At 55.6% G+C, this 15074-nt stretch overlaps 1 protein-coding gene and 1 non-coding gene across 2 annotated transcripts in view; one reads left to right on the top strand and one right to left on the bottom strand.

Annotated features, from left to right (window-relative positions):
* LOC133362981 (uncharacterized) overlaps window positions 1–15074 on the top strand; it is a 439193-nt gene that overhangs the window by 155083 nt on the left and 269036 nt on the right. The window lies entirely within an intron of this gene.
* On the bottom strand, window positions 14938–15042 carry LOC133339027 (U6 spliceosomal RNA). Its single transcript, XR_009754671.1, has one exon. It is a non-coding gene; the product is annotated as a U6 spliceosomal RNA (small nuclear RNA).

A 15074-nucleotide genomic window follows, 5' to 3' on the forward strand; every position in this document is an offset into this window, starting at 1 on the left:
CGAGCTGACATTTTGCACACAGACTCGTTGTGCGTGACAATGCATTTTCCTGAAAAAAAAATTCCTAAATTTTACACAGTTTAGAGAAATTTAAATATTTAATTACCAATTGTTTAATGGTGGCAGACACTCATCTGACCCATAGGTGGCAGCCATCTCAAGCCAGAGGACGAGAGGACTCTAGCCGCCCCGATGCCACGCATATAAAGGATTTATAGTGAAAAACTTTGTTTTTACGGGTTAATTTTTTATGCTATCGGCATACCCCATTTTCATCGATTTTACCCGAAATTAACTCTGTCACTTCTGATTGCAAGTTGTTGCGAGTCAGTGACTGCTTTAGTGTTAAAATATGGTGCTGTATTTTTAGGATAGTGTGCTTATAATATCATTTTATGTAGATATCCACATTTATTTAATATTTTTCTTCTGCAGTTTTTATTGAAAATGCAATATTTGATATCTCAAAAACATTTTGATTGCATTTTGATTGTAAAGTGAACGTTCATTGTTTCTGTTCATTGCGTGTACGCTCAAAATTAAAGCGCTTAAAATCGCAAGCTATTCCGTGCCTTTTTTTGTATTCAACGTAAGGAAATACACTCGGAAAGGTTGTGAATTTGCGAAACCCGTCGCGGGTACCAACTCAGCCCCTTCACCCATTGTGAACATCATCGCCACTGTCAGAGGTCAATCGTGGTTCCGTCCTAATAGCTTCAGAAAGCCGAAGAGTCTTCGCCAACGTTGTCAACGCGCGCCTGCAATCTTCTCAGGTGCAGGTCTCCACGTTTTCCTGTGGTGTTGTTGCAAAGTCTCAGAAGTGTTAACATTTCGATGTAAAGCTTCATTCGTGACTGCAGGGATTAATCTTCTTGGTTCTTTCGGTAAAGTCACGTAGAAGGGAAGTAATAAAATAACAGCCCATTCAGACGCTGTCTTCCTGACAGACCTGTTCTTCACCTGAGGACGGCTGCTTGCGTTGTGGCCGAAACGTCGTGAGAATTGTATTTAATGTTTTATTATTTCCCTTCTACGTGACTGCCGAAAGAACCAAGTGTTCACATGTTTTTGAAGCACCCCCCCCCCCCCTGTATTCACAACAGCATAAGAGAGACGGGGGAGGATGACTGTGCGTGTACATGCACGCTAATGAGTGGCAAACTTTCACGCGACTGGCAACAAACCAGGACTTGCCAAGTCACGTTTCTGCGAAGACTTGGAGATATCCCACGGGAGCTGACCTCCATAAGAGGATGATCTTGGTGGCAAACTCGCGTCGTAAAGAATTACAAATGATAACCGTGGCAATCTAGTGATATCAATTTAATGAAATGAAATGCATCAATGCAGGGATATTACATCAAAGCAAGGACGGGTGGCAACCTCGCGTCTTAAAACAAAAATACTGTAAAAATCACACTCGTTTTGAAAATATAGTGGCGTCACTTAAATGAAACTCGATATGACGTCAGCGCGGGGGAGTCGTGACATCGGTTCACGGTGACCTTTGCGTCTTTGTTCGTTTTGCTCACTAGACGGGATTCGAAGCCGTGTCCTTCACGTGTCAAGGGTGACCCACCCTTCCTGTCCTGTCCCCTCGGCAATGCCGCCTCCACAGGGACAACCAACCCCTCTATCCCTAATGAACATCTGTTGCATCACCCAATTCCCTGACCCCCACCCCTGCCCCCAGATTGTGCCCGATGTAGTACAGGGACTACCTCTACTTACAAACATTCGACTTGGGAACTTTCAGAGATACGTACAAACCTGTCCGTATGTCCCGTTACCGCAGTTCAACGATGCGATTGCCCATCACAAGTTGATTTGTGCAGAGATGAAGAGAACAACTGTGCAGACATCTCTTAGTAGGTATTTCAAGAGAATAGAGAGGAAACACGTGCCAAAGGGAATTAGCATCTACATCTGCAGAACGTGAAGAATCAGTGGCATCTACATCTGCAGAACGTGAAGAACCAGTGGCATCTACATCTACAAAACGTGAAGAACCAGTGGCATCTACATCTGTAGAACGTGAAGAACCAGTGGCATTTACATCTGCAGAACGTGAAGAACCAGTGGCATCTACATCTGCAGAACGTGAAGAACCAGTGGCTTCTACATCTGCAGAACGTGAAGAACCAGTGGCATCTACATCTGCAGAACGTGAAGAACCAGTGGCTTCTACATCTGCAGAACGTGAAGAACCAGTGGCATCTACATCTGCAGAACGTGAAGAACCAGTGGCTTCTACATCTGCAGAACGTGAAGAACCAGTGGCATCTACATCTGCAGAACGTGAAGAACCAGTGGCTTCTACATCTGCAGAACGTGAAGAACCAGTGGCATCTACATCTGCAGAACGTGAAGAACCAGTGGCATCTACATCTGCAGAACGTGAAGAACCAGTGGCTTCTACATCTGCAGAACGTGAAGAACCAGTGGCATCTACATCTGCAGAACGTGAAGAACCAGTGGCATCTACATCTGCAGAACGTGAAGAACCAGTGGCATTTACATCTGCAGAACGTGAAGAACCAGTTGCATCTACATCTGTAGAACGTGAAGAACCAGTGGCATTTACATCTGCAGAACGTGAAGAACCAGTGGCATCTACATCTGCAGAACGTGAAGAACCAGTGGCATCTACATCTACAGAATGTGAAGAACCAGTGGCATCTACAGCTCTCTCCCTCCCTGCCCTTTTGTCTCTCCCCCTTTCTGCCCCCCCGTCTCTCTCCCTCCCTGCCCCCCTCTCCCTCCCTGCCCCCCTCTCTCTCCCCCTCTCTGCCCCCCTCTCTGCCCCCCCGTCTCTCCCCCTCTCTGCCCCCCCGTCTCTCTCCCTCCCTGCCCCCCTCTCCCTCTCTGCCCCCCCATCTCTCCCCCTCTCTGCCCCCCCATCTCTCCCCCTCTCTGCCCCCCCGTCTCTCTCCCTCCCTGTCCCCCTCTCTCTCCCCCTCTCTGCCCCCCCGTCTCTCTCCCTCCCTGCCCCCCTCTCCCTCTCTGCCCCCCCATCTCTCCCCCTCTCTGTCCCCCCATCTCTCTCTCTCTCTGCCCCCCCATCTCCCTCCCTCCCTGGGCCCCCGTCTCTCTCCCTCCCTGCCTCCCCGTCTCTCTCCCTCCTTCCCAACTGAATCCCCCTAACCTCTCGCTTATAAATCGACGAAAGTTCGGCGCCCTCTGATGTCTCTCTCTCTCTTCCTGTCTTCCCCTCGCCTCCCCTTCTCTTTGCCGATCTCTCGCGACGTCTCTGCCCCTCCCCTCATCTCGCCCCGTCTCTCTCGCTCCGTCCGAACCGGACCCCCCTAGCCTCTGCCTCAAGAACCGTTGAATGAAATTCCTCTGATGGTTGTCTCTCTCTCTCTCTTGCTGTACTCCCCTCGCCGCCTCGTCTCTGCGTCTCTCGCTCGCCGCGTCTCTGGCTCTCGACTCTTGCTGCGCCGTCTCTCTCTCCCCTCTTCCCCTCCCGCTCCCCGACTCCGCCCCGGTTCCGTGCCCCTCAGGCCGAGCTCCTGCCCCTCGCTGACCTTCATCTGCCCCCCCCCCCTTCGCTGCCCTCCCTCACGAGACCTCCCACGCACAATTCCTTGGTCCCATCCCTCTCTCGCCTCGCTCCCGCACTTCTTCATGGAAGCTCTTCGTGGGACGCGTCTCCTCCGGGCGCCGTTCGGCCTCCTGCACGCACCTCCTGCACGCACCTCCTGCACGCACCTCCTGCACGCACCTTGTGCACCGCCACTGCCAAAGACAAAGATCCCCCGTATAGCCTCTAACAGACTGTCGGGGGCAAGTGCTGTTAGCGAGTAGCAGCACTTATCAAGGCCGGCACTGTGGCACACGGGGGGGTGGGTCACCACGATGCTTGTGCACACACCACACACACAGTCACACAAACACAGTCACACACCACACACAGTCACACACACAGTCACACACAGTCACACACACAGTCACACCACACACACCCCACACACAGTCACACACCACACACAGTCACACAAACACAGTCACACACCACACACAGTCACACACCACACACAGTCACACATCACACACCACACACAGTCACACACAGTCACACACCACACACAGTCACACACACACACCCCACACACAGTCACACACAGTCAGACACCACACAAACCCACCTTGGAATGACTTGTGCACGTGTACTGTAGCTGCTGCTGATGCTGCTACTGCAGCTGCTGCTGATGCTGCTGATGCTGCTGATGCTGCTACTGCTGCTGCTGCTACTGCTGCTGCTGGAGAGACGTCGCTGCACCTTCGAAAGAGGCTGCTGCAACTTGCTGAATCCGCTCCCTGTTGAGCTGCACTACTGCAAGTTCAAGTTCATGTATTAGGTGTAGCCCTGTGAGCCATTCGGCTCTTGAATCGGGTACAACCGCAACAAACAAAAACATGAACAAAAAACATCTTAAAGTGACTATGTGTGACTGAGTGCAAACAGAAAATTCAAGAAAAGACAGCAAAATATTGCAGACAAAAAATCACAGTTACACCAACTCTGTGTGCAAACATCCCAGCAGACAACAAATCGATTAACGAATGAAATCGGCTAACCCTATATATAGTATTGGTTCTTTCTGTTGTAAAGTCACGTAAATAGAAAAAAATTATAATAAAATATTGAAAAAATGGCGTGTTTTGCTTTTATTATTTTCCATTTTTTTTCTTATTTTTTATTTTCCATCGACGCGATTTTACCAAAAGAACCAAGAATATGAATTCCTGCAGTCAGGAAAGTTTTAAGTCAAAATTGATCCGCTAACCCGTCAAGCCAAGTGATCTGTTAATCAATTGCTGCTATAACCGTACCGGCTTCAAGTAGCAGCAGCAGCAGCAGAGAGACACGTGGCTCCACTGCAGCTCCCACGTGACAGCGTCTGGCCACGCCCAGCGCGGGTCACGTGTCAGGAAGGGGCGGGGCTTAAGCACCACGTGGGCAGAGCCCCCAGGTGTCATTGGCTGTCTGCGTGGTGTCGTCTGTGGGTCTGTGTGGTGAGTCAAGTTCAAGTTCATGTATTAGGTAGAGCCCTGTGAGCCATGCGGTTCTTGAATCGGGTGCAAACTGAAAAAACAAAAAAACATCTTAAAGTGACTATGTGCAAACTGAAAACACAAACAAAAAACTAAAACATGAACAAAAAACATCTTAAAGTGACTATGTGCAAAATGAAAAAACAAACAAAAAACAAAAACATGAACAAAAAACATCTTAAAGTGACTACGTGCAAACTGAAAAAACAAAAACATGAACAAAAAACATCTTTAAGTGACTATGTGACTGAGTGAAAACAGAAAATTCAAGAAAAGACAGCAAAATATTGCAGAAAAAAATCACCGTTACACACCAACGCTGTGTGCAAAAATCCCAGTGGGATGCAAGTCAAACAACCAACAACAACAACCACAAGACAACTTAGATAGTCGATGGGTCTCTATCAGTAATTCTACATTTGAAGCTTTCGTGACTGCCAGGAGTAGGTTTTTTCGGTAAAGTCACGTAGGTAAAAATACAAATAATAAAAAAATAAAAAAAAAAATCACGACGTTTCGCAGGCAACACAAACTTCCTTCATCAGGTGTAAAAAAGCACAAAAAAACCTGTACGTCGTGATTTATTATTTTATTTCTATTATTATTTACATTATTTTTTATTATTTATCTCTTCTGTAGTCTATGGGTCTCTGTGACCCCCCCCTCGTGCGGATCGTGAATCGAGGTCAGAATCGACCGACGGCTTGCAATCGAAGTCGATTCTAACGTAATCGCATGGAGGAATCGATCCACGGATCGATCCGACGACATCATCGTTAACCAAATCGCAATGGAGGTAGAAGCCAACAGCTTCCATCGAGTCGCGAAGTTGCCACCTCCTCTACCTCCTCCTCTACCTCCTCTTCTACCTCCTCTACCCCCTCTACCTCCTCTACCTCCTCAATTGCCTCGCGACATCAACGACCCTCCCACAGCAACAGCGGCAGCGGAATCAGCAACAACGAAGTCAACACCCGCCACTGAGGCCTACACCGCCATGCAGCCTGCGGTCTCTGCCCAAGCCGCGTCGCATTCTGCGGGGGAGATTCAGGCGAGGGGCGGTGGCTGCGAGGAGGAGGAGGAGGAGGATGAAGCGATGCAGTTGCTGACCATCGTAACCGGCGATCTCATCTCCGGCTACGTGGCTCACCTGACGCAGCAGACGGAGCAGCAGCAGCAGCCTGTGCAGCAGCAGCAGCCTCTGCTGCAGCAGGGGCTGCAGCAGCAGCTGCAGCAGCAGCTTCAGCAGTTGCAGGAGCAGCTCCCGGCGGTGCAGCAACATCTCCTGCTGTCGCAGCAGCAGTGGATGGAGAAGCTCTGGCAGCAGCAATTCCAGCACATGCAGCAGGTGCAGGAGCAGCTCCAGCAGGTGCAGCGGCAACAGGAGCTTGTGCAGCAGCTGCAGCAGCAGGAGCAGCTCCTGGATGTGCAGCAGCAGCAGCAGCTGCTGCAGGAGCTGCAGAAGAAGTATCAGCTCCAGGAGGTGCAGCTGATGCGTCGGTTCAAGCAGCTGCACGAAATGCAGCAGGAGCATTTCCAGCAGTTGCAGCAGTTCAAGGAGTGGCAGGAGCTGCAGCGGCAGGCGCGGAAAATCCAGCGGCAGCTCCGGGAGGTGCGCTCGCTGCTCCAGACCTCCCGGCGGCTGGTGCGGATGCGTGTGGAGCTTCTGCAGGAGGCGCTCGACACCCGAGGAGACGCGTTGCTGGCAGAGTTCGAAGCCTCCATCCCAGACTTTGTGAGGCGCGCGGAGGAGCTGGCGAAGCAAGTGGACCCGCGCCGGCTGGTCGTGACCCTGGCAGGTTCTCACCGCGGGGCCCATGAGCTGGGGCTGCGTGCTGTCCATGGTGGTGTTTTGCGCGCTGCTCGTCAAGAACCTGAGGGCCTCCGGTCGTCTGGGCGACTCGGAGGAGACTTGGCCCTTGACGGACGCGGTGGCCGCTGTGCTGTTGACCACATGCAAGACCTGGCTCATGGAACAGGGAGGCTGGGTGAGGGGTTACACACCGCCACCATCAACACCACAATTTCGCTGGAACAGCGTGTTGGTAATTACAAGCCCATGGTCTGCACAAAATCTAGCAGCCTCCTACCGTTGTTATTGAGTTGATCTGACCCATGTCCTCCAATCGCCACCAGTGTCTCACCACCCAGTGTCTCACTAGCAGTGTCTCACCACCCAGTGTCTCACTACCCAGTGTCTCACTAGCAGTGTCTCACTACCCATTGTCTCACCACCCAGTGTCTCACTACCCAGTGTCTGACCACCCAGTGTCTCACTACCCATTGTCTCACTACCCAGTGTCTCTGTACCAGTGACTCACTACCCGGTGTCTCACTACCCAGTGTCTCACTACCCAGTGTCTCTGTACCAGTGACTCACCACCAGTGTCTCATTACCCGGTGTCTCACTACCCAGTGTCTCACTAGCAGTGTCTCACTACCCAGTGTGTCACTACCCGGTGTCTCAGTGTCTCACTACCCAGTGTCTCTGTACCAGTGTCTCACTACCCAGTGTCTCTCTGCCCAGTGTCTCTGTACCAGTGACTCACCACCAGTGTCTCACTACCCGGTGTCTCACTACCCAGTGTCTCACTAGCAGTGTCTCACTACCCAGTGTCTCACTACCCGGTGTCTCAGTGTCTCACTACCCAGTGTCTCTGTACCAGTGTCTCACTACCCAGTGTCTCTTTACCCAGTGTCTCTCTACCCAGTGTCTCTGTACCAGTGACTCACCACCAGTGTCTCACTACCCGGTGTCGCTCTACCCAGTGTCTCACTACCCAGTGTCTCTGTACCAGTGTCTCACTACCCAGTGTCTCACTACCCAGTGTCTCACTACCCAGTGTCTCTGTATCAGTGACTCACCACCCAGTGTCTCTCTACCCAGTGACTCACCACCAGTATCAGATCAGAGAACAACGCCAAAAGGCGACCAGCACAAGGACAATGCCACGCATATCAGCAGAGCATTTACACCTCGGTGATGATGATGGTGGGGCTCTCTTTCCGTTCTGTTTCTCTGCTGCCACACAGGAGGGCTTCCTGCGAGCGTTCGGGCCGGGGACGCCCACCTAGGAGAGGAGCCGCAGACGCCGAGCTCCGACGGGCAGCGACAGTGAAGACGAGGAGAGAGAGACAGAGAGAGACAGAGAGCGAGACAGAGAGAGACTTTGACTTTTGAAAACTTTATTTCCCCAGCGCAAATTGCGCTGGAATATTGCTGTGCCTTGTAAGCCACTCGGAAGCAACCATTTCTGCAACCAGTGACAAATTAAATGCGTTCAGTCTCAGTGACAATCACCACAAAGCGAACAGCGGCGTCAGTCCCGCACGACTGGACAAGAAACGGGGGGGGGGGGGTGAGGGGGGGGGCAAAACGTGTAGATCAGTGCATTCTGCACAACTGTACACAGAGCGTCTTTGGCGCACCCCCATTTCTTCAAAAAGTCACTCTCCCCCTCGGCATGACCGTAATAGGCGAACTCTAACTCGAGCCGCGCCTTTATGAGGGCCTGCACCATCGCCAGCACTCCACAGCTACCGCTGCCGCCTTCCAGCCTCCGCTTCCGGGTCGTATAGATCGCCAGTTTGGCCTGGGCGCACACAAAGTTCGCGACGTGCCGCTTGTCGCCCCCCGTCCCGGTCACTCCGTACACAAAGCCGCTCTCGCAAAACGGGGTGCCCAGTCTCCCGAACACCCCCGCCAGGAAACTGAACAGCGGGGCGAGCCTCTTGCATTTGAGGAACTGGTGGGCCAGGTCCTCCCTCAGTCCGCAAAATGCGCACAGTGTCCGGAGCTCCCGGCACGGCCCGGCTGACCCACACCGCCGACGGCACAGTCCAGTGCGCTACTCTCCATTGGAGGTCGCCACATCTTTTGGCAGTGGGGGGCCGGTACATATCACGCCACTGGGGGCCAGCGTCCGTCAGGGCAGAGAAATATCCCCTCCACTTCGTGTCTGGCAGCTCCTCCAAGTCCCGGAAGTGCAGTGCCTTTACGCAGGCGGTGTAGAGCTTTTTCTTGTGGACTTCCGCCAGCGAGACACTCCTGCTGTTCTCCATCTTTAATAATTTTCCCTCCTCGCGATCAGAGGGGACGGCACAGGAGAAGGTCAGCTGGGGGAAGGAGGGTCCCTCCCTGTCGCCCGACTCTCCCAGCCCCACTCCGAGTCTCTTCATCGCCCGCAGGACTTCCCGCAACAGTTTGGTCCCGGCGAGCATGGAGCGCAGCCCGGCCGCTTCTGAGAGTTCCAGAGCCGTTCTCCACCTTCGCCGGCTAGGGTCCACCAGGTCGCTGACCCTGCTCACCCCTCCGGCAACAAACCGCGCGGCCAGGGTGCGTTCCCCCTTCAGGCCCTGGAAGAGGTCGTTAGCGAGTAGCGGCTCCCGCAGAAAAAAGGCTCGCATCATAGTCCGCGGGCGCCCTCTCCCATTCAAGACTACGCCAAGCATCTAGCAGGCTGCGATAATACCTCGGCAGCGGCGACTGGTCTACCAGCCCCAGGTCCGTCAGGAAGAGCTCGCGGCCGTACCCAAGCCTTCCGGCCTGTCTCAGCAAGCCGAGGGCCAGGGCCTTCCAGGGCTGCTCCTCCGGCTCATACAGCAGGCGCCTTATGTCCAGGACCCTGAACGCCATCACCCTGCTGGCGACGCTCACTAGGCCCTGGCCTCCCTCCTCCACTGGCAAACAGAGGACCCCCGGCCTCTGCCAGTGCCTTCCGTGCCAGACGAAGGCGGTGAAAGCCCTCTGTACTTTCGTCAACAGCCAGTCTGGGGGGTGGAGGACTCTGGCCTTATGCCACAGCATGGCCGCCGCCAGGTTATTAACGACGAGGACCCGTCCCCTGTACGACATTTGCGGAGCGAAACGGACCCACGCCTGCAACCTCCCTCCAATCTTCTCCGCCACATCCTCCCAATTCCTGGCCACAGTGGCCGGGTTGCCCAGGTACACCCCGAGGTACTGGGTACCCTCCGTTCGCCACCTCACTCCTCCCGGGAGTGTCAAGGCGCGCACCGTCCCCCGCGGCCCCAGACACAGTGCCTCGCACTTCGGCCAGTTCACCCTCGCGGAGGAGGCTCTCTCGTAGAGGCCGACCGCCCTGTGCACCGCCGCCACGTCTCTCGCGTCGTTGACCACCGCGCACACGTCGTCCGCGTACGCCGAGACCTTTACCGCGGCACTTTCCGTCCCAGGGATTCGGAAGCCCGACAGGGTCCGGTTCAGCGTTAATAATAGCGGCTCGATGCAGAGCGCATAGAGCAGCCCCGAGAGTGGGCATCCCTGCCTGACCCCTCTAGTCACGATCAGGGGCGCACGGAGCCGGTTATTCAACTTGAGGAGGCTGGACACGTTTGCGTAGAGGAGTCTCACGTACGCGATGAACCCCTGGCCGATCCCAAAGGCCCTGAGCACCGCGTACATGTAGTCGCGGCTGACTCGGTCAAAGGCCTTCTCCTGGTCTAAAAAGAGGAGGCCGGTGTCTGATCCATGGGCGTCTGCCAGGTCAATCACGTCCCTGACCACCCCGATGTTATCGTGGATGGACCGCCCCGGGACACAATACGTTTGCTCCGGCCGGATAATCCTCCCTGCCGCGTCCTTCAAACGGTTTACCAACGCCTTTGCGACGATCTTATAGTCCGTGCATAACACGGACACCGGTCGCCAGTTTGCCACGAGGCGCAAGTCCCCCTTCTTGGGCACCAGGGTGACCACTGCCCTCCTGCAACTCTGCGGCAGCTCCCCTTTTTCTAAGCTCGCATTCAGCACTTCGACCAGAGAAGGGCCGAGCTCACCCCAAAAAAACTAAAAAAACTCGGCTGGGAGGCCGTCGATCCCAGGCGCCTTCCCAGTAGCTAAGCCTCTCACCGCAGACTCCAGTTCCTGGAGGGTAATCAGCCCTTCCAGCTGTTTCATCTCGGAGGGGGTCAGTCTGGGCGCTCCCTCTAACAATTCCCCAAGAGCATCCCCCCTGGATGCTTTCTGCGCTAAACAGATCTTGATAAAAACCCCTAACGACCCTAGCGATGCCCTCGTCGCTCGTGTGGACTTCACCGCTTGGTGCCTGCAGGCTGGAAATAAGGTTTTTGGTGAATGGCTGCCTCTGTTGCCTGAAAAAATAATTTGGTCGGCGCATCCATCTTTAGCAGATGTTGCATTCTCTGATTCGCAAAGGCCTTATGGGCTTCCTGGTCCGACACAGACCTCACCAGCCGTTGCTGCTCCAAGAGCGTGCGGTAATCCGCATTAGTTTGGGGTGAGCCCAGCTCTGTTTCCAGCGCCAGCAGCTCATCCCGTAGCCGCTCTTCCCGTTCCCGCCTGGCTACGGCGTGCTGGCTCATAAACCGCTGGCATAGTGAGCCTATCTGTACCTTGCCATTGTCCCACCATTGCTGGAGCGTGTCAAAGTTGCCCTGTCGTGTTAGCCACCCCTTCCAGAAGGCCTTGAAAGCTCTCTGGAAGTCCGCATTGTCTAAGAGTTGCAGGTTAAAACGCCAGTAGGGTCTGCGGTGCCCAAGAAGGGGGAGACGCAAACGCACCGACACCAGGTGGTGGTCGGAAAAACCGGACGGGACCACCCTGCTCTCGCCGAGCAGGTTAGCGCCGTCGGCATTCACGTAGAGTCGGTCCAGCCGTGCGAGGCTGATCCGCCCTTGTGCACCACATCGGCACCACGTATATTGCCGCCGGGCCGGATGTTGCAGGCGCCACGTGCCGAGTAGGTTTAGCCTCCGTACTATGTCAGCCAACGCCTGCGCAGACTCCGGGTGAGGCTCGGCGCCATTACGGTCGAGAGTCGGGTCGAGGGTGCAATTAAAATCACCCCCGACGACCGTGAGCACCTCGTCCGAGTCGGCTTCCTCCAGGGTGTCCCTCAGCGCGCCCGAGAAAAAAAGCCCCCTCTCGCGGCTCGCGCTCAGCGCGTACACGTTGACTACCCGCAGCCTGAAGTCGCCGGGCACAAACTCGGCCGTAATCAGGTGTCCCTTCACGATCTCCCTAAAGGTCACATGGTCAGGAGTGAATTTTGGGCTGCACGCAATCGCGACCCCCCCCCGGTTGGCCTCCCCGTGGCTAAAGAAGGACCGGCCGCCCATGAGGTGTTGTCGTTGAGCCTGCAGCGTGGCGTCGAGGTGCGTCTCCTGTAGGAGCGCCACTTTGACGTTTTGGTCGACGAGAAACCGACACGTGCGTCTCCATCTCTCGTCGCTTCGAGCGCTATTGCAATTCAGACTCGCCACGCGGACGCCTGACGCCATTGCAATAGGGGGGGGGGGGGTGGTGGCCACCGGTGGTCACTGCGGAAGGGGGGTGCACCCCTTCCTCAGTTTTTGTGCTAACTTCTTGTCAGCCGGTAGCATTGCAGCTGACTGAAGCCGCATTTCTTCGGCTGCCGTTGTATATTTTGTGCCGTCTTCAGGAAGCCCATCACATCGCCGGGGAAGCTCTCTTGAAGGACGATGACTCCACGCTTCCCTGAAGGACGATTGGAGGAAGCTTAGGACGCTTTCGGGTGCGTACTCCCGCTCCCCCCCTACTTCCGAAAAACTCATTTCACTGGCTCCTCCGTCGTCGACGTCGGACCCCGACTGCTCCTCGTCGTCAAGAGTCTCCGCGTGTGTCGGCGCGAACTCCGGCCGTCACTTCCCCCGACGACCCCGGGCGGAACCGGGGTCTCGCCACGCTCGGGGCGCTCTCCTTCTGTGGCCTCCGCGGCCCCCCTCCCCCCGTCGCACGTCGAGGCGGGTAGAACGTCGTCGTCTTCCCCCCCCCCCCCGGACGTGACCGCCATCTCTTCCATCGCGCTGCACCGAACCGGGGTCTCACCCGCGGTCGTCGCCCCGCCGAGCGACGGGGCCGGCGGGGCGGTCCCCTCGGGTGCCGCCGCTTGCGCCCTCAGGCGCGACGGTGGCCCGCGGTCGCCCCTCCGCTCGTGCCGGCGTGGCCGCGCCTGGGTCCGGTGGTCGTCCCTCTGCCTCGGTCGCGTCCGGCGGGTGGTCTTGGCCGCCGGCGGCGGCGGCTGTGCTCACCGCGTTCTCCGCCGTGCCCTCACTGCTGCCCCCTGCCGCCTCTTCTGAGCAGCCGTCCGGCTCGGTGGTGCCGCCAGCGGTGCCCGCCCGCTTTGGAAAGGTGCCGTCGCACCCCCCCTCTGCTCGGCTGGCTTTGGCTTTTCGCTTTCCTTGATTTAACTAGCACGGAGGCGTCGTTGTCGCCTTCAGGCGCCGGCTCTGCGCGGCCAGGCGCAGGGTCAGCGCGTTCCTGCTGCTGTTGCTGTTGCTGCTGTGGTTGTGGTTGTTGCTGCTGCTGCTGTTGCTGCTGCTGTTGTTGTTGCTGCTGCCGTTGTTGTGGTTGTTGCTGCTGCTGTTGTTGCTGCTGCTGCTGCTGCCGCTGCTCAGCGTGCGCCGGCACGGGTTGGAGCAACGTTTCTCCTTGCCCTTGGTCGGGCAGCTCCTCCGGGTGTGGCCGACGTCGCCGCAGCCGAAGCAACGCTGTACAGCCGTGGAGGCGTATACGGTGTAAACGTGTCCCTCGATGGTATACTTCAGGGTCACGTTGAGTTCTGTATTGCCGTCCTTCAATATCATAAATGTCTGTCGCCGCAGCGACATTACATGTGCCATCCTCGTGTCCCCTCGTCCGCAATGGCAACATGATGACGCGGGACACTACGGTGCCTAAGCGAAGGAGGGTCCCGCTGCAGGTCCGCACATTTCAGGAATGGCGGCGCGCCGGAGAGGAGCACCTTCACGGCAGGCGAGGAGAGGGGGGTGCACTGTAAAAACAGCTCCCCCCCCACGTCCAGCTCCGTCTCTGCAAGGCGCGCCACCATGGCCCTCCGCCGTATAAAGGACGACCCCGTGATTTTCCCGTTCGCTAACGAGGATGCCCGCCATGCCAATGACCTCAAGCCGCCGCCGCGACGACGGCCTCAACGGTGATCTCGGGCGGGGGAACACCATCACGCCGTTCCTTCGCGAGAGGGGTTTAAAGCTTGGGGTACTGTGCCATGATGCTTGGCGACAGCATCCTAGCGTGCAAAACGCGGGCTGCACTACCCCAAATAAATGGAGGGGAAAATAAATAAATAAATGCACAAAAAATCATAAAGACCCACCTAAACCCACAAGACCCGTGAAACCAAGGAGGAACTCACTAGAAAGAAAGAGTGAGAAAAAGAACAAAGGAAACCCACACGAGAGAAAGAGAGAGTGCTGCGAGTGAGTGAGTGAGACCAGGGAGAGAGACACAGAGAGAGAGCACACAGACACGGGGGGGGGGGGGGCGCAGAAGAGAGACACGGAGGGGGGAGAGAGACACAGAGAGATGGACACGGGGGAGGACACACAGATAGAGACACGGAGAGGGAGAGAGACACAGAGAGAGACACAGAGATAGACACGGGGGGGGGGGTACACAGAGAGAGATACACGGAGGGGGGGAGAGACACAGAGAGAGAGACACACAGAGACAAACACCGAGAGGGACTCAGAAGGAGAGAGACAGAGAGAGAGACAGAAAAACAGAGAGACACAGAAAGAGAGACACACCGAGAGAGAGGGGGGTGAGAGAGGCAGCCACAGCAGGCCCAAGGCTGCTCGTGGTGCCGTAGGGATGGAAGAAAAACACACAAAACAAATAAAACCAGCACCACGTGAAAGAAACGGAGAACTCACAGTGAAGGAAGAGAAGGATGTTGAACACGACGACTCAATAAACGAAAAAAAAGCGGGGTAAAGCGTCTATAAACGCGTGGGCACTCTCTCAGCCTAGGCTCAGGCTATCACGTGAGCCCAGGCCTCCATCCACACCAACGTTGGAGCGGGAGCAACAGGTTCGTGCGGCCGCACCCAAACAGGTGGAAGAGAGAGAGAGAGACACGGAGAGAACGCTTCACGAATTTGGGTGTCATCCTTGCGCAGGGGCCATGCTAATCTTCTCTGTATCGTTCCAATTTTAGTATATGTACGGCCGGATCAGAGAGAGAGAGAGAGACACGGAGAGAGAGACACGG

The sequence above is a fragment of the Lethenteron reissneri genome, unplaced genomic scaffold (assembly GCF_015708825.2).
Source record: "Lethenteron reissneri isolate LAM-NWPU_2019-01 unplaced genomic scaffold, ASM1570882v1 scaffold_1639, whole genome shotgun sequence".
NCBI lineage: Eukaryota > Metazoa > Chordata > Hyperoartia > Petromyzontiformes > Petromyzontidae > Lethenteron > Lethenteron reissneri.